This window comes from Buteo buteo, chromosome 11 (assembly GCF_964188355.1).
Source record: "Buteo buteo chromosome 11, bButBut1.hap1.1, whole genome shotgun sequence".
NCBI lineage: Eukaryota > Metazoa > Chordata > Aves > Accipitriformes > Accipitridae > Buteo > Buteo buteo.
The window spans coordinates 6,290,907-6,317,743 of NC_134181.1; the positions used below are offsets into that span (position 1 = coordinate 6,290,907).

At 40.3% G+C, this 26,837-nt stretch overlaps 1 long non-coding RNA gene across 1 annotated transcript in view; it reads left to right on the forward strand.

Moving 5' to 3' along the window:
* LOC142036242 (uncharacterized) overlaps window positions 1–26,398 on the forward strand; it is a 92,196-nt gene extending 65,798 nt beyond the window's left edge. The window contains exons 6-7 of the long non-coding RNA XR_012652124.1: window positions 505–690; window positions 26,324–26,398. This is a non-coding gene — a long non-coding RNA (uncharacterized LOC142036242). The remainder of the gene's footprint in view (window positions 1–504; window positions 691–26,323) is intronic.
* Window positions 26,399–26,837: the final 439 nt, after the last annotated feature.

The window sequence follows — 26,837 nt, forward strand, 5'->3', positions numbered from 1 at the left end:
ACTCTCTGCACACTCCTTAGAGAACATTTGTGCAAAATGATTAATGTTCATATTCATTCAATTGGAATTCTATAAAAGTGGAATGCATAAATTACTCGAAAGATGGGAGTTTATCTTAAACATTAACTATGTGTGTGAATTAATAAGACTATTATAAAACCATTAGCAATCAGTGTATTTACCTACGTATGCTGCTTACCTAAACTAAATTCAACAATTGTTCCTAATTGCTATTCTTGTTGTGTGATCAAGCTGTGGTTCATTTTCCCTTGTAGTCATAATATTTATGAATTACAGTTTTTCCTGTTAAAACTTCTGAATCCCCCTTTTTCCCCCCAGCTTTACATTTGCTCCTGTAGTTTTTCAGAATATAGTAAAATACTGGGCCATTAACGTACTGGGAAGTGAAAGAACAACAGAAGCTTACAGATATGTTAAAATAAAACATTGAATAGCACCTGCAAGCATACATGCTGCCAACCAAACCTTTATCTTTATTTATAGAGTATTAGACAAGGGAGGATGGCAGCAACTCCTGGGAGAGTCTTCCCTGCAACTACTGCTGTTCTTCAGGACCCAGCAGAATCCCAGTGTTGAAATACAGAGGGGTGCAGAATTCATCCACCGGCCTTTGCCATGTTGTGAACACGCACAGTCTTTCTTCTGGCAGAACTCCAGGTGGCTTGCAAGGTAAAAAAAAAAGCCAGACAAACCCCAAAACCAAAATGAGGGGGTGGGTTGGTGAAAAAAAAAAGCTGTTTGTAGAGGACTTGTCAAACAAGGAGTTAAAATCAGCTAACACAGGTTAGTTGATGAGGTTATGAAAGCAGGCGCTCAAACAGTGAGTAGTAGGGGTATGCTGCAGGGTGAAAGAAGGGCTCAGGGCTGAGCTGCTAGGGCAGCCACTTTGAGCAGGCAGCTTTTCCTCCTGCCCTGCTTCTCCCTTGCTGTCCTTTGACACTTTCTGACAGAGCGACCAGAGCGGTAGACCCTATGGGGTTGTTGAGTTGATTCGCCGGGGACCGGGCTGACGCAAAAAAGACTGCGTTTTTATGACTGATTCGATGTGATCTCGATGAAATGGCAAGGAGGGGTATCTAGGCACGGTGTTATTTTCAATGCCGTTCCTGAGCAGAGCAAGGAAGTTCCGTGTTAACATAGGTTAGCTAGCACGTCTGACCTTCATTGTTCCCAGTGGAAACAGTGACAGTCTATTAGTCCTCCACAAGGGATATCACTGTCTCGCAGCAGCTCTGAAAATCCCCCAGGACACTCCTGGAAAACAATAATTCAGCAAGAGTTCACACAACGTTAGAGCTCTGTGAAATGTTTGCAACAAATCTTGCCTGGATGGAGAGGGGGATGTGGTAGGAAGGGGGAGAGGGATCGGTTTGAACTCAGCTGCATTTGAGAGGAGACACTAACCTTGCAGGCAAGTCGGACCAGGTGGGAGTTTTGCAACAGGAAAATCTTGCTAATTCTTTTGAAATGAAAGAGCCAAATAGATAAAAGAAGGTGGAAATTAGTTTTTTAGCTTAATCTTACTTCTGAAGTAGAATATCAACCTCTAAATCTGAATTTTAAAGTGAGAGACAAAGAATTTAAACTAGGAAATTGTCCTGGTTTCAGCCGGGATGGAGTTAACTGTCTTCCTAGTAGCTGGTACAGTGCTATGTTTTGAGTTCAGTATGTGAAGAATGTTGATAACACTGATGTTTTCAGTTGTTGCTCAGTAGTGTTTAGACTATAGTCAAGGATTTTCAGCTTCTCATGCCCAGCCAGGGCACCTGACCCAAACTGGCCAACGGTGTATTCCATACCATGGGACGTCCCATCTAGTTTAGGAACTGGGAAGGGGGGGGAGGCAGTTTTTTTTTTTTTGGCCGCTCGGGGACTGGCTGGGTGTCGGTCGGCGGGTGGTGAGCAATTGCCCTGTGCATCATTTGTACATTTCAATCCTTTTATTACTTACTGTTGTCATTTTATTAGTGTTATCATTATCATTATTAGTTTCTTCTTTTCTGTTCTATTAAACCGTTCTTATCTCAACCCAGGAGTTTTACTTCTTTTCCTGATTTTCTCCCCCATCCCACTGGATGGGGGGGAAGTGAGTGAGCGGCTGCGTGGTGCTTAGTTGCTGGCTGGGGTTAAACCACGACAGAAATGCATAGGGGCTAAAAGCCAAAGAAACCGATTTTCAGCTGAACTCTTAGGAAATGGAGTGACAGAGTTTTAATACAGCTTATAGAAAGTAGTAGTTGAATCAAAGTACGATAGCCTTTGATACAAAAATAAGGCTATGCATGGGTAAGTACATCTGTAGATTTTGACACATTAGGGTGGCTGCTAAAATCTTTTCATGGCTGTACTTTTAGAATCAAAAGGTAGGAGTGAAGAAACTCTCAGGTTGGCTATTGGATTTCTTAGACCTGATCTTCTCACTTTTGGCTACACTATCCTTTCCAACGCATTTTACCTTTCAAATGTTCCTGTACCCTTTGGCCTGTAACACACTTGGGTGGCGTGTCCTGGCCTAAAACGGAGCACAGCCTGTCTGTGCTTGCAAAGGGACGAGTGATGCCTGTACACAGACGTCCTGATCCAGGTGCCCTAGGAGGACTCTGGAATTCAGCAAAGATACGGCCTGGGCTCTGGTCAGGGGTAACCTCTGCTTGCTGTTTTGGAGAGCTTTCGATTGGGAGGCATATCTCAAGACACAGAGTTACTGGATGTCGCTAGGGCCCCTGGATGGCTTAATCCAGGCTTGATCGAAAGGATTAATAAATGAATTCTTGACTGAGCCTGCATGTGAAGTCTGTATTGGAGAAAGGCTTATTCTTTGGCCCAACTCCAAGAGAAACTAATCATCATGAACTTCATGCAGATTTACGATTATTCTTTCTATAGAAAGGGTTAGGCCAGCACTCTCTGGCAGTAATGAAAAGCCTGCAGAAAAGGAGAAAGCCAAACATACACAGAACAAACATTGTATATAGGTTTGTTTCCTTGAAATCCTTCCCCTGGATTTTTTACATTTTCACGGAAAACTGATGTAAGAGTACTATCATGTATTAAACCAGATAGAATCGTTATGTTTGTCTCAACTCCAGGAGACAGAAATATCATACAGTCTTATTTTTTCAAGGGAGATGATATCGCAAAATAAAGTGATAAGAAAGAAAGTTACTGTGATAGTATGAAATATGTCCACTGGCTGCCTTCAGCACAGTAATCTTTTATGTTCAAACTATTACTCAAAGTACGGATTATTGAAACGCTGTTCTTCTGTGCTGCTCTCTTGGGTGATCTATGGAAGCCTGTAGAAGTCAGTGAAAAGAATCCTATCATTTGTTTGTTCCTTAAAAAAATGGTAATAAGATAATACATCTATTAAATTTCAGTACGCATGTATACATGTATTGGAAATACAGTATGATAGCAGGGGTTTAAAAAGATGCTGTTTAATAATCAGATTTCTAATAAACTTTTAGAATATGCAGAAAAAAAAAAGAAAAACCACAACCTGCTCATCCAGGATTTGGAGCTTTCTTTTTTTTATTAAAAGCAGGTTGAAAACGGTTTTGTAATCTATTTCCAACACTGCATTTGCAGATATGCTTGGATTTGTTAGGTTATCTCCTACCCATAGGATTTTGTTAAACAAGGTTGTGGAACAGTCATTAAAATGAAAATCAAAGCTGGGTCCCAGAGTTTTTCCTTGGCCTTGAGATAGCTTTTTGCTATTTTCTTTTTAATTCTAAATTTTTCACATTAAAACATGATTTTCCTGCCTCTTACACAAAAAGGACATAATGGAGGGACAGAGATAATACAGGGGCTGTAGAATTCTTTCATTTTATAAGGCAACAGACCAGTGGTCTGTAAGATCCAGTATCTATCCCAAAAGAAGATTAAAATCACTTGGCCAGCCAGGCAGTGCAAGATGGCAACAATTCTTCTGTGATCCCTGCACATGATTAGTGTATTTCTAGAACCATGGGGACTGTTAATCCTTGTGACTTAAGCTAAATAGTCTAACTACAGATGTTACTACTTTGTAGATTCTGCATTATTTGGATCTCATTAATGTGTGACATGGTTTATGAGCTACATGATGTGTGATGTGTGAATGGGTATACAAGGACAGGGGAGTGCCTCCCACTTGTGGGGCTGTATAAAGGCTGAGTTCATTTTGTGCACGTGCAGTAAGGGTGAGCGTAAATCTCCTTAACGCAGGAGAGTTAGGAAATTGCTTGCTTCTAGCCTGGACTTGCCTTAGAGGCAAAATAGGGTGTGTGGTTAAAGCACAGCAGTAGCTGATTTTCTGTTATTGCTGATGGTACTCCAACTTACTGGAAGATGCCTTGGTTCATGCCAGTGTGGCCATTCTGAGGGCACCAGGCAGCCCTTTTCTCCTGCAAAAGCCCTTGCCCCGATGTTGACGTAGCATTCTGTGTAGTCCAGAATAGCTGCAAGAGTGTTGAGTAATAACCAGTGGAGGGGAAGGTGCTTAGTAATTGACAGTGGAGGAAGGAGAGCACCTCTCAAGACAAGACTATCAGGACTCTCAACCTAGCGTTCAGTGAGATGCTACAGTGATGCGTCTGTTAGGAACAAGCTCCTTTGTACTCCTTGGGTCCTCTCACCCCAGCGGTCATCCCTACGCTGACAACTGTGGCAGGTCTTCAGGTCTTGGATTTGTTTGACTGAAAGGGCAAATAGCAATGCCACTGTTCCTCTGTCGCAGACAACAAATACTTCATGGTAGCGTGGGTGATCCCAGCCTGGGTGTCATTTCTCCTTGACATGAAATCTAACATCAACTTTTTGAAAGACAGATTTGATAAATGGTAGTGGCAGATACCATGGATAATAGCCACGTGAGTGTATATGTTACAAGATATCCAGTTTTCCCGTGTCGTACTGATATGTATGGATTTGGTACACTCGGAACCACTGCTTCCACCATGACATGGAAACAGAAGGAGCCACTGTACATGGAACTGATGAGTCATTTCCTCCTATACTCAGGATAGGTATTTATTTGACAGCTTGTCATAGAAAATGAAGCAAGGTGATATTTCTAGTGTTGAGAGGAAGGAGAGAGACCTATTTATTCTGTCATCTTCTATAACCTTTTTGGGCAATGTGGATCACTTGCATTTCTTAAGATGCTGTGATAATACATTCCTGTTCACCTTCCTCAAAGAGATTCCTTCCTTGTCTCAGTGAAGCAACAAGTAATGATATGGACACACTTACTGGATTTGTCTTTAGATGTTTGCATTCATTAACATATCACATAGATATCTTCCCCCTTGAAAACAAGCAAAACGCCAAAGAATAGCACCACCCATGCTTTAGCAACACAGGAGTCCCAAGGAGGTTTGCTTTCTTGGATGTATACATTTAACTATGTGATTAGCCTGGGAAACTATGGGAGGCATAGGAACTCAATCCTCGTGGAATGAACCTCCTTCCTAAATGACAGCCCTCGTGAGTGCAGGCTGGAGCTGAGATAGAAGAAGAGGTATTTAATGTGTCAGGAGCCAGTAGGATTATCCCAGGAGCTGACACCCTTCTTCTCTGTAACATTCACTGTAGTGCTTGCTGAAATCCAAATCAGTGGGAAGAGGGTATTGACCCCTTTCCTTCTAAAGTGGGGCTTGAGTGGGTCTTCTAATAAATTGAGTATGTTAAAAAATAATTCTCATGAAAGCATAACGCTGCAAAGGTTGAGAGGGCTAAAGGTCAACTTGATAATAAATGATAGCTATATAACAGCCTAGGAAGAAGTTCTAAGGTTTTCCAGGGTTTAAATAGGGGTAAGTGGCCTGTTAGGTAATTTTCCATTTCTTGTAATATCTTGTCTTTTTTGGCCAATTTGCCCTCTCCTTCCTTACATGTTGTATTTTGGCCAGTTTCCCTAAAAGCCTGCTAGAAACTCAGCATGTACTAAAGGTCTGCAAACCAGATGACCATATAACAATGCCTTTCCAGTTTCCATTGCATCTACTTCTGACTTCCCGTGGTACCAGCAGGATTATACTGGGTACCCAGCATGTCATGCCAGTCCCAGTGCACTGACGTTCTGCTGTCCTGTGGCTGTATCATGAATTAAGGGTTGAAGCTACACTGTCTCTTTTGGTCTGCAAGCATGTAATTCCAATGAGCAGTATCCCCCACAGGGTAATAAACTCTTTAATAACAGTAATGTAGCAACCACAATAATGAAAAAAGTGATTACATTTTACATAAAAATATAAAAGCTCATTTGATCCTAAGGTCTCCAGTGGCACATTACCTGGACTTTTATTTAAAATATAACATCTCTTACTTACATCTTATTCAGGTCCTTTGTTAACACTAATATAAAACACTAGTAAAATTGTCATTGGAGGAGTTTAATAAGGAGTGGGTATGGCTCAGTGATCCATGCTGCTAATTCTGAGTCCTTCTGTGAATCTAATCTAGAAAAGCACAAGATGCTCTGCTTGAGTGTTTCATTACTGAACCCCACTTTGCACATGCAAGACAGATCCCTTCTTTAGAAGCGGGGCTCTTTCCTCTCCTAAAATAGGAATGCTTCTACAAGCACATAAGTTTCATGAAACATGAGAGTCCCTTCTTGTACTTTTACTTGCTCTTCATTCATGATGGTTTCCCTGCAAATCCAGGCTAACTCCAGTGATCCAGAATGACACCAGGGGATTTTCTTCCATGCATATGTCAGGGCATCTGAGAGCAGAAGCTAGCCAAATGCAACTCTATAATCTACCTTGCTTTATTTCTATTCTATCTAATACTGGGAGGAAAGCAACCCTGCCAAATGTTGCTTGCCTCCCAGTATAGATAGTATAGACATTACTGAGCCTGTGCGCAGATTTCAAAAGAATCTGAATTTCAGCAGCAATCTTTTGCACCGTCCCTTCTTGTAATCTGTATAGTTGAGCAGAAATATGTTCAGACTTTTTCCATTTCCTCCTTTTTCTGTCAGTACCACATTATTTCCCACTGAAGGCTCTAGCCTTCCCGTCATGTCACTGAAGAATTAATCCCCTGCGCTGTAAAGTAAGAACATATGGCAAGCCATTAGTCATCAGCCAATGCTAGGGACATGGTTTTGTTCTAGAAAGTGTGCTGGCCAAGATGGTGAATGGAAGGATGGGGTTTTTAACAGGAGTTATGTTCGCAAATCAGAGACAGTTCTGAAGATTCAGAAAGTGCGTTAGCAGGCAAAGTGCATTAGCAAATCCCCCTGTGAGGTTTAGCAAGGGCGTTGTGGTGAACTTTGAGGTTGTGATGTAAAATAAGCTTCTACCTCCCTTTGTAAGGGAGCTTTCTGTGTTCTCAGAAGCCAAGGGCCTACCTTCACTTCTAAGCGTGCAAATTGCTTTCTATCAAATGGAAGCAAACTAATTTAGGTGAGGAAACACATTGCTTCTCATTTTTCAAGTGTATGAATGTAATGAGAGTCGTCCCAGGAGCTCCCTCGAAAATTCGTGTGACCGTTTAACATCATCTATACCTCGCCCTGGCATGACATAGTCCCTCCAGCAGTTGGTGAACACATGGAAAATGTCATCTATATTGTAACCCTCTCTAACCCTGTTCTTAGATCATATCCCCTTCTTGTCTCACTAAATGCGTATGGTCAATCACAGCTCTAGGGCAAGGATTGCCTCTTTGTTTTAATACGCACATAGGCATGTAATGCAACAGGGCTGGTGTTTCTAGGTGTTAATGCAAAACAAATACATAACGGTAATCAAGGCAATAGACTGCCTGAAACAGATGTGATAAAAGGTGACGCCTTTTCAAAATAGTGTCTGCCAAAGATCCTTTTACCTGAATAGAAGATGAAAAGTCCCTACAAAGAGAGAAGTCGTGTTGCAAAGCTTTCTTGTGTTCTCTTCTGTGGAGCTGACTGCAGCATCAACCAAGATTTTAAAACACCTTTGTTTTTGAAGTGATGAGCCTTTTAAAAATAATATTGCATGGGTAGCCCTAGTGAGTAGGAATTGAGGGAGACATGTACTACCATGCTTGTTCTCTTACTAGTCATTGACTGGAAATGCTCACAAAAGGAATAAAAAGTACATTTGCCTTGTTAATACAATTTGTATTACATATTCATAAACCATTTTATAAAGCTCCCAAGGAAAAATTCAATTGTACTGAAAGCACATAATGGTAGAGCGGCCATACAGAAAACAGGCAGCATGTTACAGAATTAACTGCACAATGAATGAAATGCTATGTCTATAATAAACCCATTCAGATATAAATTATGGGAGAGTAGATGAAATGTTTGTTAAGCAATAAAGCTTGCAACCGTACATGTGAAATTGAATGGGATTTATCATAAAATATTGTGGAGGATACAGGCTGAATATGTGTTACAAATTGACTGAATTAAAAATAATCCAAGGAAAGCAAGCTTTTGGGAGACTGAAAATTTTAGGAAATGAGTTCATAAGCTGTTTAGCTCTGACCCAAAGTCCCCTGGTGCCAAGAAAAAGAGAGGCAAGAAAATAAGAACAGAATAATTTCTTAGAGGACCGCAGCTATGTTGTCTTAATTTTAACCTCCTAAATTTTGTCAAATAATCAGACTCCCTATTGAACAAACAGCATCTCACTGAAGTGGAGGGTAGAGAATTTGGCCCGGCAGTGTTTGGTTAGTATGATTTACAGTGGAAGATTTTTATTTTCCCCTGAACTATTTATCTCAGTAAGGCTGTTGTACTGAGGGCAGGATAGATGATATTTTGGTTGGACCTTAAAGAGATATGTGGTATGTTTTCCCAAAAGACCTTACCAGATATCTCAATACAAACAACAGAGTTGCTAAAGAACACATTCTGTGGGATCCCATACCAAGCTTGACTGAAGTCCACTTCTCAAAATTACATAGCCTATGCTTTTGCATTTGTTACTTCCAAAAGTTGAAAATACTTACAGTTTTTACAACATGATGGAGATATACTTACCAATAACAACACCAACAACAACAAAAATCACCAAAACCTTAGAACTAGATTTAAAATTCAAATAGATGTTTATGGTATAGGGGGATAAAAAGCAGGTGGGATAAAAAGCAGGTGGGATGATTTCCAACCAGAAAGAACATTTGTAGCTATGGAAAAATAGGATAACCTAAGAAAAAGAGAGAAATCAGAGCTGTAGAATCTGTGCCTGAGAGGGTTAAGAGCATTATCTCTTTTCTTAAGCTTACCTAGATGCTTTTTAGGTCATCTCTCTACTTTTCAAGCAGTGAATAATGGCCATTTCTCAAAGTAGTTAAATATATACAAAGAAGTCTGGAAGCCAGAGTACAAAGTGGTGTTTCTGTAGGGGCTTTAAGATGGTTGTTCTGATTTACGGATGGAGGATCCTGCACGTAGACTGAAGATGAGTGTAGCCAACTGCACAGACTTGGTTGACATGGTCTTTATGTGTCTGCTGACCCTAACATCCCTATTTCTGTGGGTGTGTTTCACTGTGGTGACATTCTGATAGGGTTTGTCAGGCCAAAGGAGTAAATAGGTAACTTCCCCCTGATTAACACATCTGACTAACCAGTAGATTTCCTTTAATCTCTTTGACCATGCAGCCTAACAGAATCCTTTTTGGTTTGCCTCTGCTTGCTGTTTAATAAATAAAAGGATTCCCCTCCTCAGAGCCACATGTAAAAAACACTTTGAGTTGTTATCCAGCAGCGTTTTAATTTCAAGAGGTAATGCTGAGCCATTTCAATGGAATGGGAGCTGCTGGACCATTATTGCAGAGCTAAATATAAATAAATGAGGAGAAATTAACTCAAGTAGACTCCATTTTGCTTCCCTGCAGAATGGATGTAGTTTCCCATGTATAAGAGAGTCTGTGGATTTTTTTGTTCCCTTTTTTTCACTGGAAAAACCACACTGAGTACAAACATACATCGGCATCCCACAGTGTATCAAGAGGGGCTGGTAATCTTAGCCTTTGAAGAAACGTGGCATGTGCCCAGCACTTTTGGATTGCATTTTATTCGTAGGAATACAGGCTACGAAACCCCTCTTTCCTACCAAGGAAGAAAAGCCTGTTCACTTGTCAGCCTGCATCTGAAAGGCTAAGGGTTCAAAGCTGCTCATCAGTGTTGGTTGACATTCCCCCTTAGTGCCTTTGGAAGTATCAAGTTTGCCAGTTATTGACTGCATTGCTGAATTATCTGTTGTATAAGCACAATTTCCATAAAGGACATAAGGCCGGGGACATGTTCACCATGCGTTTTAAGACATGGTTGATTTGATTTTCTCATTTCTTTTTTTCTCTAAACATATTTCTCTCAAATAGTAAATTGTAACAATATTATTGATTGTGTTCTGCTCATGGAGCAATAGCGTCTATTTGGCTTTTTTTTATGTTTTTTTCTTAATGATTTGCTCAGAGGGTGGAAAGAAGTAGAGGAGGTGAAATACCTTTGTCCCCTGGAGATGAGGGCTTTCCAATCGAGACCAGCGACATGACAATACAGGTTCTGTTAGCACCGTAACAGACCAGGCAGAGCCCCTGAACGTGAAATCTTTCTCTGTACCTTCAGTAAGAGATTCAGGACTTCACATCTAGACCTTAATATTGAAATGCTATGTTTTTCTTCTATTAACAACTAAATTCCCACATGATTTGAATAAATCTGGGGGAGAAGTCTCTAGGAGCACAAGAATTGTAAAGTCAGTTGAGGGGAAAAACATGCCATATATAATCTGCCCTGGGCAAAGAAAATGCATCAGGTTTTGAAATGCTGAATGCAGGCAATTCAGCAGAAAGTGAATTGTGGACAGAAACACGGCATTTAGCCGGTAGAACAACAGTGAGGATGTCTCACTCAATTCCTCCTTTTAATGTTTACTATGTTATTGCAAGTGAAGAGGTAATATCACTCAAGGAGGCAAATTTCATTCTTAGATACATGCGCATAATTATCAGTGACCTTTTATATCTGAGAGAGAATTGATTCTGATGCTCTACCTCTTGCTTTTAGGGCAGGGTCTTGCCCAATTTGTTTTACATGCTCAACAGTCATTATTTGGATGAACCAATCATGGGGATTGGCTATTATTGATAGATCTTCGAGGAAATATGTCAAAGTTAAGTAAAAATAAATAAAACATGAAATTAACATGAACATAGTGTTTTCCTAATCAGATACATGTTGCAATAGCTCTTGCTAAAGTGGCAAAATCTAACCAGCAGGATGCAATTGATATGAAAGGTTTATTAGAAAAGCAATTTGACAAATCTGTTATACACAGGGGAATATTACTCAGGATAAACTAATCTGGAAAATTAAAATTATCCTCCAACAAGTATTTGTCTCTTGCAAGATGCGCAGACCTGAACCAAACCTTGTTCTAAGGTTCATCAAAATGTTACAGTAATTTTTTGCTATTCTGAAACAGATCTCGTCCTGAGGAACTGCCAGATTTTCTGACACACCGTCATAGGAGGTCAGAGGACTCTTATGACACATATATAATGCCCATTTAGCAGGTGGGAGAAGCAGGGAGTGCTCAAGCTCATGTATCCACTAATTTTAGGTGTCATGATTAAATGCTGAGTCCTGCATCTCTGGAATAATCTCTGTTGGGCACAGGAGGAGCTCTCAGCTTTCTGACTCAGATGGAAGAGTGCTTTGTGTCTTCCTAAATGAAGGTCCAGATCATGGTCTGGATGGTTGACAGTGGTGCGGTGTGTGCCAGAATCTCCCTCTGGCGTTATGAAAAGCGGTAGGTGCTCTGCGCCTACATGTCTCTACTTGTTTACGCAAAAAATTTGGCTCCCCAAATTAGCGAATGCTTTTCAAGAATTTTGTCCAAACAGTTTGCTGCAGTGAGTCAGTAGCAGAGGTATGAATAGAGCCCAGGGCTCCTCACTCCTGGCCCCGTGCACTAACCACCAAGACCATTTACTTTTCTAGCCAGGGCCACAGTGAAGATGTGAAAATACCACAGGCAAAAATTTTTTTTTTTTTTTTTTCAAATTTTCCACTCAGTTTTGCAGACTCAGGAGGTTTGGTTAGCTCTCCATGTTGAGCAAGAGGATAATATTGGCTTTGCTGTGAAGTTTTTCACTTCTAGGTATATGAAAGATGAGTCTTTCCTCTTGCTTTCCCCACTGACCTCTGCTTGAAGGTGACTGGAGATGTGTGTTGAGTTATTTTTCCTTTGGAGAAACTGGTATAGAAGGAGGAGTGAGCAAGGAGAACTCAGCCCATCGGGGTACTGGCCTCAACTTCTCACTGGCAAAGAAAGCAAAGAGGATGGGGAGAACGGGGAGGCCAGGAACAGCAAATGGTCGACGTCCTGGTCTGTGCTGTTGATTAAATCCTCTGGTGATCCAGCCGGGGGATCAACAGGCGAGTTGTGCCCAGTCATTAAGGAAAGGCATGTCTGTAATTAATGGCAAAGGGCCTGATACAATAAAAGGCAAGTCTGCCTTCTGCATTGCGAAGCCTGCATAGGGCTGCGAAAGACGCCAAAGAAAATCAATGTTAAGCAGCTTGTATGGATTTGTGCAGACCTATATAGTGCCAAAGTCCAGACATATTTCTCATTGAGCTGAGTCCTCATATGTTTTATTTATAATTTAATGCTAAAATTTATGAAGGAGATGCATGGCAGAGGGAGAACCCATAACCTTGTCATTTCATTTCTTAAAGCAGCAGCTACTAGATCTAGGAAAGAATTACATCCTCCTCCTTCTCTCTGACTCCCCAGCATAAAATGTAACATGATAGAAATTTTTTTTCACTCTGAGTTTGTTTTCACTGAATCGGCTGTACAACCGAGTTGCCCGTTGCATATCATGCAGCAAGTGTTTATCAAAATTGCTAACTGCCAATCACTTGCTCTCAACTAAATCACCTCAGATGTTATTCGTCAAGCATGCCATGTTACATTATAGACTTCCATAACTCAGACACTTACGGTAGGAAAAAAATTAATTGCCTGTATTATTTTTGCATAGAAACAAATAAACAGCACTAGGTGCCTTTTTAAAGTCAATCGAAGGATTGATTTTAAATCAAATTGTATTTCACAATAGTTCAAGCACTCACCACTAGAAGCTGTAATCTTGGGACTTTAAATATGGATACTGTAATTTCAGAATGTCACATGCTTTGAACGTTTGTATTGAAATTTAAACAATTGCCATAAGAAAATAAAAGGAGTATACATAAAAAAGTATTAAACACGACAGCAACATTAACAAGCCCTGTTTGGAAGGAGGAAGGGTTTTAACAGAATACATTTATTTATTAGTCTCTTTTATATTGTTCACCATGATGTCAGGATTACATTTTCCCTGAAACTGTGGCTCAGGCTTTTCCCCTTCTGACATCAGCCACATTTGTATTACGAAGCTCAGATGAGACAACAAGGTGCAGGATTTCTGCTGGCATGCATTCAACCAGATCAGCACTGCAGAGCTAGCAAGGCTTAATTGAATTGTACTGGAAACCTAAAAGAGAAGAGGCTGCCAGGGAAAGAACACAGGTTCATGCAATGGAGAAGACCTAATGACAGGAGAACCTCAAAATGTTTTGTTCCGTTAAATTGCCAAGAACAGGTAGGAGTCCAAAACTCACACAAGACTCCTGGGTAACGATCCAAAAGTTGCATATATTTTCTTGTTCATCTGAGTTACCCAAATGGCCTGGTTCAGCAGAATCTGAGCTGGGAGTCTCAGGGAAATGGCTGTCACATGAGATGTCTAGTTAAATTTAGTTAAACAGTTAAATATTACCACTTTTATAAGCAAAGGAAAAGAAACTCCACCTAATCCAAAACATCTCACATTTTCTTTAACAAAAACATTTGTTTCCTCTTTTATCTCCCCCGCCCCTTTTTGGTGCCATAAATATGTCAGTTGTTTAAAAGATGTGACTGCCCTTATAAATGTATCGAAGATAAGCTAGGTTGTAAAGGATTCAGGTTCATGAACTGTGTTTATACAGTCTATTGTTTAGTACTCATGAATAATTGATTCTTGTCCTTCCTGCACAAATATTCAATCAGATACCATTCAAATTGATAACAGGTGTCTGATCTAGGAAAAAACCGGCAACGTTCTTAGACTGGAGATGTGATTGTAATACAGCTCAACTTCAGCCGTGGAGTACAGAGAATCACACATTTCAAACAGGACCTGTTGAGAGAGAGAGTTTCTAATTAAAACAGCATACCGTGTAATTGTCTGGTATGTTTTGGGTAAGCAACCATCCCAAAGCACATTTCTTGCATTTTATTTTTATGTGTATAAATGTGAAATGGAGAATGGATCATAATTTTTAAAAATTGCTTGTTCTGATGAGAGGTCAGATTATGCAGAGAGAAGAATGCAGTTCTATGTAGTCTGTAATTCCATAGGATCCTTACATTCCTGATATTAAAAAACTGACTATGATTTCACCAGACCATGTGATGACCAGGAGACATAGAATAATTGCATTATGTGATATATTATTTAAGATCCAGTAAGAAGGTGCCTGTTCCTTAAAGCACAGATTCTTTTCAGATGAGTTACAACTTTCCACTACTCGAAGCTTCCTGCGAGTCACTTTTTATATACTGCAGGAAAACAAAATGTGCACAGAAACGGAGCAGGGAGCAGGACCTGCTTGTGTATCCTTGAACCTTGGAGCGGTGCTCATTTCTTGCTCAGGGAGGTTTGTTGACGTGGGCAAGGTTATGCCTGATATGGAAAGAGTAGCTGCAGAGTGAATATAGGTATATAACTGGAATTTTGCTCCCAGGCACATGAAAATAAGTCTGAGGAGTCAGAGGTCCAATATGTTCCAACTAAAGTGAATACAATTTTCATCATTGCATTAACCAAGACAAAAATCAATTCTTAGTTGGTACTAGGAAATACAGAGTATATTACAAGTGTAATTAACTGATAGTAATAGGAACTCTTTGGAAAAGCCATTGAGCAAATATGTAAATAGGGTTGGGGTTTTTTATGTCATTGTCATGCTGCAAATATTCCTGTGGGAGGCCTCAGCCTTGTGAAGGGCGTGGAAGAGCAAGGAAGTCGCGCATCAGTGCTCATGTGTTTTGCATCAGGGACCCAAAGCACTGTGCTGTGAAGAAGCAAAGTGCTTCAATTCATTCTCGTTCCTACCCAATGCATGGGTTTTCTTGCTGCATTCTGCAAGGGTATTTTTAGAGTTAGTGTTTTTACTTTGTTGCGCCTCTTCGCCCATGCCCTCCCACCCCTTGAGTTTAATGCTTAAAGGTAGAAAATTAGAAGGTCTGAAAATTGTGTTCTTCTGGTTGCCAGTGAAGGCAGTTTTCCATATTTCTTTATTTACAGTGCTTTATATTTTCATCCTCTTTTCTATCAAAAGGGCTCTGTAGGTATAGAAAATAGGTTCTGTTGTATAGCGTTCATGCTTACTCAGTCTTTGACCATACACATTTGACTACCAACATGGAAAGATAATGTTCTTTATAGGTGGGATATGCTCAGACCACAAGCATTAGATCAATGAATGGTTGGTCACGTGAGGATAAGAGTTTTTTTATAGTCCTGTTGGATTTATACATTTGAACTAGGCAGCTGTTCCCACTGAACAGTTCTCCCACATCCTTCAGCTCACTAGCTCTAATGTATTTCCAAAAAATTAATGCAGCCATGGATAACTCTCATTGTTTATTTGCATCTTAATTACAGCTGCCAATTCTCGAATGCTATCAAGTACCTGCCCCCCCATCTCTCTCAAACCTTCAGACCCATCTTACAACCCTCCGTGCACTTGATCCATCCTTCAGACCCATCTTGCAACCTTCCGTGTGCTTGTTCCATCCAGTCCCCCAACACACAAACATTTCAGAAAGTTGCAGCTTTATGCTCGAAGCGGGGAGAAGGGCCGAGGTTCTGCATCTGCTGTACTAGCTGCCAAGACCAAGGTATATTTCAGAGAGCTTTCCTCTTGTTGATCGAAAAGCCCTTTTTGGGTCGCTTATTTGGGTAAAGTGTTTCTGCTCTAGAGTGGCATAAAATATAGAAGTTCTCTTTCTTTTCTTTTTTTTGAATACTAAGCAACTGTCTGTTTCTGAAGGTTCAAACAAATGCTTTAGTTATAGTCTGTCTGCTCAGCACTCCAGTGCACAAACCCTGGTATTTTTAAGGAGTGCAGACCCTGAAGCCAGTAGCACACTAAAATGCTCAATCTTCCATAAATATTACCCTTCCCCTGACCTTCCTTCATTTTCCATGCTGGATTCCACTTCTGAATCTATTCATTTTGAATAGGCAGCAAAATCCTTCCCTGGAATAGACAACACAGATACACCTTGCCAGCTGTAGCAGTTCGTAATGTATATATTATTGAAATATTGGCAGTGGTCTCTGAAACCACAAACAGAATTAGTTGTACCCAGAGAAACATACTTTCTTTCAGTGGCTTGAGTAGCCAACAATTACTAAAAATATCCTCCTCCTTTCTATAATTTCAGAAGATAACATAGTATTTAGTGCACAAGTGACATAACACATGAATCAGCTCTTCATAAAGATTTCTTTTTCCCATGGTATGTTAAAAATATTCAGATGGGGCAGCACACAAAGACAGCAATTTCTTTCTGTTCTTTATTGCGAGCATTTAATGCTTGCTAAAGGTTTCAAGTTGCCTGCCTTCCACTATTAAAGTTTCTCTTCAGCTAAGCACAAGCCTGAAACCCATCCTGCAACCACTTTACTTGCGTGCGTAACCTTTAGCCCAGGAGTGACGGCAGTGATGTTTCTAGCCCACTGCTGGAAACACGGCGGGGAAGTCATGGCAAGGCTGGGACCAGATCCCTGGCTCTGGTTCTCTGTCCTCTCTCCTGTTCCTTGGGCCACCGAAGGAGGGACAGCGGTGTTGGCTGAGCTGTGTCCTTAGTGTCCTCACCGTGCTGCCTGGGGGGGACTGCCAGGCAGGTGAAACTCTGGGAGGAGTGCCGAAAAGGCTAATTCCCTTGCAACTCAGAAAATGGCATTTACATTATTTTTTCTTGCAGTCTCTCCACTCCACCCCAGGAGTGGTCCGTAGCTTGTAAATTGTTGCTCGGATCAGTGCGCTTAAAACTTTGAGGACTCTGCACAGCTGTCATACATACCAGATTTTGAGTGTTTATGAAGTTATTTATAAGTGATGTGTATTTGCAGTAATTAAATGATAGTATGAATGTATGCTGTGCACTCTGGGAGCAGCCAGGCTGGCAAACCTGTGGAAGAGACCTGTTGGATAGAAGAAAGCATCTTGGATCACTGCAGTAACGAGCCTAAAACCCAAAGGTCAAAGCTGTCGGAGATTGCACTGGACTCTGCTGGTATTCCTTGGCTTGGAATTCTTCCTTTTTTGTAGCTAATAAGTCAGGATTTGGTGGTGTGTACCTTGCACTTCTTTTGTGAGATATCACTTCATAGGAAAACCAATCTAATAACCAGCAGCTGCTGGAAGGAGTGGCTCTGCTTCTCCATCCCTCGGTATCACTGTCGTCTCCAATCCCTTTAAGCTGCACACTCTGGCATCTGTAGAAAATTCTTCCCCCCCCCCACTTATTTTTCTGACAACTGAACTCCATGAATTTGCTCATTCTTTACTTGGATGCGCAGAGCCAGGAAGCAGAGACGGATGTGACCAAGTATGTGTGGCACTGCCTTACCTATAACGGGAAACTTCACCTATAGATTTGCTTGGAGTTGGAAGTTGGGCTGCTCCTGTACATTCAAATTGAATTTTTTAGCTGTTTAGTTCTCTAGGAAGGTCTTAGAATGAGTCCATCAATCTCTTACAAATGAAATAGCAGCATGGATTTCTATTCAGCAAATGCTAAGTGATATTCTGAGAATTTTAGAGGATGAGGGAAGCCCCAAAGTGCGGGAGAAGTGTAAATGTTGTACCTACCTTTTTTAAAGGAGAAAAAGAAGGCATCAGGAATTCATAAACCAGTCAGCCCAATAGCTATTCCTGGACATACACGGGAACAAATCTTAAAAAAAAATTCTAACTATTCAGATGATAAGAAGATTGTAAAAGATAGCATAAGATTGAAGTGATTTGTTCTCAGCAAATCCATCTGATTTCTTTCTCTGACAGAATAACTAGCCTGGGGAAAGGGGGAAGATGTTGCTGAATTATCCTGATTTCAGCTTTTGTTTTTGTCTCACATAATGTCCTTGTGAAAAATTAGGAAAAAAAATTGCAGTAGAGAGTGCACAGCTAAAGAACTGCATTGGGCACCATATTTTACATATGAAGAAGGCATATTAAATTGACTGGAGTGTGACAGGAAAATCTGAGATTTATAGAACATGATCTGTGAAGAAAAGTCGTGGGAACTGATAAACCTACGGAGAAATCATCGTGATAGTCTCTCCAATATGAGAAAGTTACACAAAGGCTGGGGCTTATTGTTCTCTCTGCACTTGAGGGAATTCAAAAGAAACCAATTTAATTTTCAGCCAAGATGCATTAGGATGACTGGGAGGAAAACTTTCTAACCACAAGGGGAATTGAGTAATGATGCAGACTTCATCAGAGGGTTTCCAGAACAAGGTAGACAGATGTTAAGGGGAGTCTGGCACTACTAACGATTCAAAGGCTGGGGAGGTCCTATCCAGGCCTATGTTATTACCTGGGAAGAGCAACCCGGGAGGAAAGAGTAAAAGCTACTGCCAAGAGACTATGAATGAACGGTGGGTTTATCAGTTGGTGATAAATAGCTCTTTCTTAAGAGATGGGGATGATATTACTTTCTAAAAAAATCAAGTTCTTCCATCATGAATTGATGGGGAGATAGACATTTTAATACATACAGGAAAACGCAATGTAAAATGTTATAAAGACATAGCATGCTAGTGCTAGTCTATCACAGACTCTGTTTATATATTGTGATAATAGCCCTAACTTCTTATTTTAAACATCAGTTACATTGTGATGTAATAAAAGATTAGGGTTTTTTAAAGTAACTTTTACTAGACTCACATACAGTTTTAGTTCACATACAAATTTTTGTAGGCCTCCTGAGAACTTATAATAATAGGACAGGAGAGAATGATGCAGAATTCATTTTAATTTGCTTGTCTTGGAATGCCCTTTGCTGTTTATATTACAGATTTCAATATACATCTCAGAGGATCAGAGCAAGTATAAATATCTATACCAATTTAAAAATGTACCATTTTTAGAACCTGTCATATATTTTCTGGTAAGGCATGCTATTCATCATCTTCTGAGGACCATTTTTCTTAGAAATATGTAAAAATATATATACAGCTAATGTACAGGATCCCAAAAGCTGTAGTTGGGAACATAAATTAAGCCCAAAGTGCTCAATTTTAAATGTACCTTGCTTTTCTACAGCACTTGGCTGTCTGGATCTGAGAGTGCTTTCAAATTTGAATGAGATGAGTTTCACAAAGTTCCAAAGAAGGTGATAGTTATTATTGGTTTTTATGCCTATTATGTCATAATATCATCCTCCAGAGAAAATGCTGGTATTATTACCCACCTTGCTTCTGAAGCCCAAACTGAAAATCTGTTTATGTGTCTAAGGTCACTTAAAAGTTTATTCTCTTTCTTCCCCCGCCTCCTTACCTTCCCTCACTTTTAGTACTGATAAAGAGAAGTACAAAAGCAATGGAGGCTGGTCTATAGGCTCAGTTTTCATTGAAAGCTGACGGGCATTAGTTAATTCCTTTTTTATGCCTCTGCCATACGCAGTCCACATATTCAGAAGTGGGCATACTTCACGCATGGTTGTAAAAAGGATAATGTGTATATTGTGTCAGTGCTTGTGGAGGAAGTATCATTTCAAATACCTGTTTAGATGTCCAGTATTCTTAGCATATGGAAATGATGTATCTACTCAGATTTAGAATACTAGAGCTGCAAAGCACACTTTGCCTTTTGGACAGACAGGATAGAGGCACTGCAGTCAACACCACCGGTCTCACCCCTGCCTCCCCACTACCAACAGCAGAATGACGTTAGTAACATAATTTTTGATGCGCTGAGGTTTTAACAGTTCTTGGTCACTCTCGATGAGTCTTTAGGTCTTCTCAGAATCATACCCAGACAACATGTACTGGAGAATTACTCAATTGTAGGATATTCCTTTGGTGTGCTGTCACTTGGCTGTTCTTATTTCCACTCACTCGTCGGCAGTGACCTGTCTGCAGTCTCAGCCGAGCTGACTTTAAAAGTTCTACCAGTAACAATAAGCAGAAACACATGAAAGGAAGTATAAATTATTGGTAGTGGTGGAGCTCAGGAGTGCTGGACTTTCAGCTCATTTACTTAAACAGTTAAATATTGCCACTTTTGTAAGCTAAAAAAAAGGCAACCTCACCTAATCCAAATCATCTCACATTTTCTTTAATAAAAGCATTTGTTTGCTCTTTTATCCCCACTTTTTTTTGTGTGCCATAAAGGTCATCCTTGGTGTGTCTGTTGAGATCCTCAGCAGCCAAAATGTATTAGAGCTGCCACTAAGTAAATTAAATTGACTAAAAACGTGTCAAAAATGGGCTGGCAGACCACTCCTGTTGGGTTATTTTATGCTATGACATGGATTTTAAACAGTTAAGAAAACCAATTAGCATCAAGCAAGTGTACAATACCATTTTGTTCTGTAATTCTACCTGTCACTTTTTTATTTCCCATTTCATTCTCATCTTTCTTCATAATTGGATACAAAAATACTAAGCTGTAACTACTTGTGCGAAGAAAGATGAGAGACAGACCCTGAACAGATCAGCATGTGCATTAGAAACTGCGCGTTGTGAAAATCCAAATTCAGTTGGAAAGTGATGATTCAACCAATAATATACAGTATGATATATGTAACGAACTGGGAAGCTGGAAAGAGCTGAGTTGTGTGGCTTAACTGCTCTAATAGACACTGTGTTTTACAGACCAATGCTTGAACATCTGTATCGGGTAGTTTCTATTGAGGAAACAGCAATAGCCATAAAATACTCAGCAATATCCTATATATAACAATGAAGGTTTGAAGGCAAGGACACCAGGTTATGTATTTCATTCTTCTGCTTTACTGAGAACTTGAACAACAACAAAAAGCAGGCGGACGAGCAACTGATGTAATGTCTCCTTTGACACAGATTGCATTCCAGCATTTTTAATAACTCATTTTCCCAAGGGTGGGGTGATGGGGATGCTTTAAATATTCCCCGATTTTTTTTTTTGTAAAAAAGACAGGCTCCCAAATTTCTGATAGTCTTAGGTGCTTCTTGCAAACAGTCCCCGGCCCCTAAGGAATTCAGCTTGCCAGGAGGTGCTGGCTAGCTGAACGGCAGCGATTCTCAACGCTACCTGTCTTAGGACGACGATCTGGAAATGAGCAGATGCTGCTGATTGCACAGGGATGACCGAGCGGTGGAAGAGCGGTGGAGGAGCACCCATCTTCCCCACTTACAGCTTTTCCAGCAAACTGTAGACAACATAATTAGGGTGCATAGATGCCTGTCTTTTACAGAGCTGGTTCCTTGGCGCTGAATCCTTGGCTTATTTCTCACTGGCTCGAAGGTTAAAAACCCTGGATGATTTCGGTGGCCACTGCCATGCCAATAACCTACATATTTTTCACTTTTTAGATAAGTCGTCTTCAGAAGTCTTTTGTTTTTTTACATGGGGAAAGAGCAGGAAGGAAGAAAGCCCTGTTTGCTTCTCTGATGCACTTTGAAATCCTCAAGGGACATGGCTGAAGGCGCTTGTTTATGGGCATGGTTTTCCAAATACACTTTGCTTTAAGTAATGTTTTCCTAGGAAGTGAAGTATTTTTGTATGAAGTTCTAGTGTTGTGCCTCATTGCTGCAGTATGTAACTGGTGGATTTCTGATTTTTGAAGGAAGGAGAAGTCTTTTCTTATTTCTAATAGAAAAAAAGATATCCAACATTGTGTTTACAAATATTGAAGATTAAAAGGAGTGTTTTGTACCTTGGCCAAACATAATAGGAGCATTTGATAAATTCTTATTATGTCCTTGTACTTTAATCAAATACTTCAACTATTTTTGGCTCCCATTTCCACAATTTTACTTCTGCTTCAGTAACTTGCAGTGCACTGTAAGGAGAAGAACCTTGTCCTTTCCCTGTCTTTGTTAATATCAGCGTTATTAAATCTACACAGCCTACACAGCTCTACAGTCAAAATTATATACATAATCATTAACAACAACAACAACAAGACTACATAGTTGCAAGTATACTCTGTGCCTTGTGGAAGAGTGGGCACTTGAAAACCGAACAACTCCCACAGCCTTCTGGACAGCAAAGTCGCTTTCTGCTGCTCCGAAGAAACAAAAAGCACGTGCAACTCTCCCGTTGGAGATTCCCTGAATGGCAAACCACACATTTCTTCATACAGTGCTATCATGCCACAGACCTTCTTCTTGCCCAAACCAGGAGTTCAACCCATTTCTCATCCCACCCGGGTGTGCGGGTTTCTTTCTGAGAGGCCGGGCGGCAGAGGGACGGGCTCTGCCGGGGTTTGCTGTGCTGGGGATGGAGGTAGGGTGAGCACATGGGCAGCAGCGCGGGGTGTTGCTCCTGCTCCCCCCTTCCCTGGATTCACTGAGGTGTCGCTGTATTCAGGAATGGAAGTCAACAGGGAAGTTCTTAGCACATCCAGAGAAAATAAATGTGTGTGCCCTATTACACAAATTAAGCGTCTAAATTCCACCCTGTTCCTTTGGTTGCTGCTTGGCAAGTAGGTTCTATGTCTGATATCACAAAGGGTATTATTTTGGTGGAATAGCTGTTCAGAGAGATTTAGCAGAATTGCAAGTATTTGAGTTGAATCAATGAGATTTTGAACCCTTCCCCCTTATGCTGTATGGCACTTGGGGGTGTCTTTCTGCATTTTCCATGACATCAGCCTTGACGTTGCTCTTGCTTTCTGGCTTGCAAGTATCTCTGGATCATTTCTGCTTTATTTAGAGCACAGAGTTTGTTCCTTCCCATCCATCCTTAAACTTCACCTCTGCCAGGGCACATCATGACACTGAAGGAGGGTATGCTTTCCCACCACCACTGTGGAAACTGGTTTATCCCAAATCCATCTTTGCCTTTTCACAAACTCTCTTATGGGGTTGAAAGGAACGTCCAAATGATGTCTGCTCTTTGGGTGATAAGATTTCCTTCTTTGTCTTTTCTTGCATTTTGAAGTGTCTAAACAAATTAAATTGAATTAAAGATAATAAAAATAGACAATAACTTATGACCCACAACCAGATAGTCTGACTCTGCAATTGCTCATGTATTTTTGGAGGTGATTTGCTGCTTCTAGGATTTCTTTGACTCCTGAACCAGTAGTGTAATGAAGGGAGGGACAGACTGGCATAGTTGTAGCCACAACTCAAAGTCAGTGTAACTGTTATTTCATATGCAGCTTTTAATTCAAAGAACTTGAAGGGTAGAGTCCCAGTTTAACCAAAGTACATAAATAAGTCCCTAACTTAAGCGTACGAAGTCAGGAGGCAGCTAGCAGAGTTAAGGTTAAGAATATACTGCAGTGTTTTTCTGTACTGGGGAACACTCTTTTTCCCTCATAATATAATATTTTGCACAACCCAAACACGTAGGTCAAGAGGCCAGAAAATTAGCACAAGCTGTAACACTCTTGTAAAGGGGGGTGGGTGGGTGAAAACAAAACCTAAAACCATTCATACATTTTAAATGGTTTCCCTTCCCTCCATTCATGCAATGATACAGAACAGCTGGTCATGAAACCTGGCTGCATATTTGTTAAATGGGAACAGATTACTAAATCAAATTTGTTGACCAATTTTCAAGTATGTGGCCTTGAGATATTAAAAGAAAAAAAAAAAAAAAAAAAGAAAAAGGTTTGCATTGCCTAAAGAGGAGAGGGTAACAGGCCAGTGGTACGAACATTTCATGCTGGTGAGATTTGGCAGGGGGGGAGGGAATCTAATCGCTAACTTTCGTGTGAGTACCCGGCTAAAACCTCAGGGAATTTTATATAGTGCATGTTGTCAGTATTTTAATCATCCACAGCTGTCAAAACTCTTGTAACCCGCCTCTTCTATTTAAAATGTGTCTTCTAGGCATAAAATAATTAAAGGTGCAGGACCATAAGGTAGGCTCAGAGCCGCTGCAATGTGACAAAACTCCACATATGAAAGGCATTATTTCAGGAAGTTTTAAATATAAATTTTGTTTTGTCAGAAGGCTGCAGGGCACACATTTTCTATACTGTCAAGCTTGATAGTAACAATATTTATATTTCAAATAAAAAGATTAAATTGCAGTCTTATGTGTTTCTGGTTTTCACATAGTTTTTACCAGTGTATCATAGTGTTCCATATCAGTGTGTCATCGAAACTTTTTTTTTTGCTGACACCAGTTTTGCTTTATTGTAATATTAAGTCTTGTACTGTCAGTCCCTGAATTGAAATAATGAGGGCAGACAGTAGTTTAGTTGACTAGCCTATATCTTCCCTTTCCACCCCCCCCAAAATAAACCTGAAAACAACACAAAATAAAAATGAATTCATTCAAAAAAGCAATTGCAAAGACAGAGATTTGGAGGCTATTAACATAAAATGTCTTTGTGCGTGCGTGCGCATGCATGCACTCATGCGTGCTTGTGCAGTCTCTGTTTGCTCTGTGTCATCCTGCGGTTCAAGACCCCACCTTGCGAACTCGCCTTCATGTGCCTACCAAATGCATGTGTACTTCCAAGAGGATTAAAGCTTAGTGTGAGAATACAGATGGAAGAGGAGGGGAGGGCAGCGTAATTTATGAATATTTTGATCTTCTCTATTTGTTTGTTTTTAATATTAAAAGAGCTAACCCAAAGAATGACTGTCTTGGTCGTTTTGAGCTGTCTGGTTGGCAAGCCTTTGTGCCACTGCTTGTTAGCTGTTATTTGTGAACTTTCTGTTAATGCCCATAGGCCCTTCATTCTTCATTGTTCGGAGCTTTGCAGTCCCATGAGTTTGAGTCCCGGGGTTGGGTTGGTGTCATCTGGGCAGCATCAGGGCTTGACAGAACAATGGGGAGAAATGTGAAGAGGTTCTGACTCAGGCTCGTGTTGGAACTGCCGATCGGAGTCACTTACCCTGCCAGCTGGGGCTGGGTTTGCTCTTTTTGGGTTGAAATGTGAACATTTCATCACAACCCTTTTGTGGCAGTTTGGAACTGGCAAAGACTTTCTGTGCAAATTCCCCTGGTTTTCCCCTCCGCGTGACGGTGAAGATTTTTCCCTCAGTGTTGGATGGTGCCAGCTGACGTGTGACAACTTCTCTGGCCATGATGCGTTTGATGAACTGGGTTAATCAGAAAAGCAATTCAAAATTTGGGTGTTACAGAAACTACTCCAGAATTGCTATCAGATTAGGCGTGATATGGGCTTGACTCTTCTCTCTGTGTTGCTGCATAATGATGCTTCTTTCTGTCACTTTAAACCTTTGGTCTGTCATTTGGCCAGTCATGATTTTACAATAATGAAAATAAGAGTAAACAGCAGTAATAATCATGTGTGTGATGGAAAACGAGGAGGCTGTGTTGCTAAGGAAACTTGTGAGGAACTGAATGCAAAAAGTGCATTTCCATGAAACTTCTTGTGCAGGGAGTATTTACTTCTTTTATATTTACAACAGTTGCCAGCTTAATATAATTTGCTGGGTTTTATATCAGGAAAAGTAAACTGCATGCCCCAAATCTGTGAGCTAATAAGTGACAGATCTGACCATGTAATTCTCATGAACATCCTTGTGACTACTCAATGCTCTCCCTGATTTATGCCATAATATCAACTCTAAAACTGCTAGGTTCCTTATAGAAAGCTGAGCATATTCAAAAGCTATTCAAAGTCATTTGAAAACAAACGTGTTTTGAGTTTGGGATTTTTTTAATTGCTACTGATATACCTCAGTAAATATGTTTTGTTTCATTCCATAACCAGCCAAGAACTTTCTAGTCCATTGTAGAAACTGGTTAGAAAGCTTCACGGATTGTATACATGAGGATAAAATGTTATTGAAAAGATTGTGCTCATCGAAGAAGAGCCTTGCCTTTTCCATGTATAAGTCCGTGCCTCGGTACATCAAACTCCTAAACGCTTTGCAAAAGAGGCCACCCTCTGGATTAATCAAAATAGGAACAATAGGGGAAGATATTTAAAAGTAAAGTTATGTACAAATGGAAGACTTTTGTATGTAACGGGAGACAACAGGTGGCACTACCCATTCTGTACTCAAAATCTGATCTTGCTTAACACCCCCAACCACTTTTTTTTTTTCAGTTTGAACTGATGGATATACAAATCAGGCTATTGCAGCACACACATCTCAAATGAGGGAGCCCTATTCCGATGGAAACATCTGGTTTCATTACACCAGGTAACACCTGCATGAAATTACATCTGTGCGGAAAGTCCTTTAACAGAATTTAGTAATTAAACTGAGGCAATCTAATCAAAGAAAGGCATGGAGAAGGTGATACATGAAGTTTCATTCTCTGCCATGTAAATAAACTGCATTAGTATATTGGGTCTTTCAAGAAACGGTTAACATCAACAGCTTGCAATTGAATAGATTTCATGTTAAAAACAGCCTTCCATACTATATCCACAATATATATTCTGATCTTCCAAACAAATCTCCAGGGTGCTGTTTGGATTTATTGCACTTAATAGCATATTGTTTGGAGTGTACAATGTGTGGGTCCAACTGAGTTTTACTAGGATATTCTGTGGCTCAATTTCCTTTCAATGTGTAACTGCGTCCTTTTGAAATTTTGCTTTAAAGCCTTGTGTA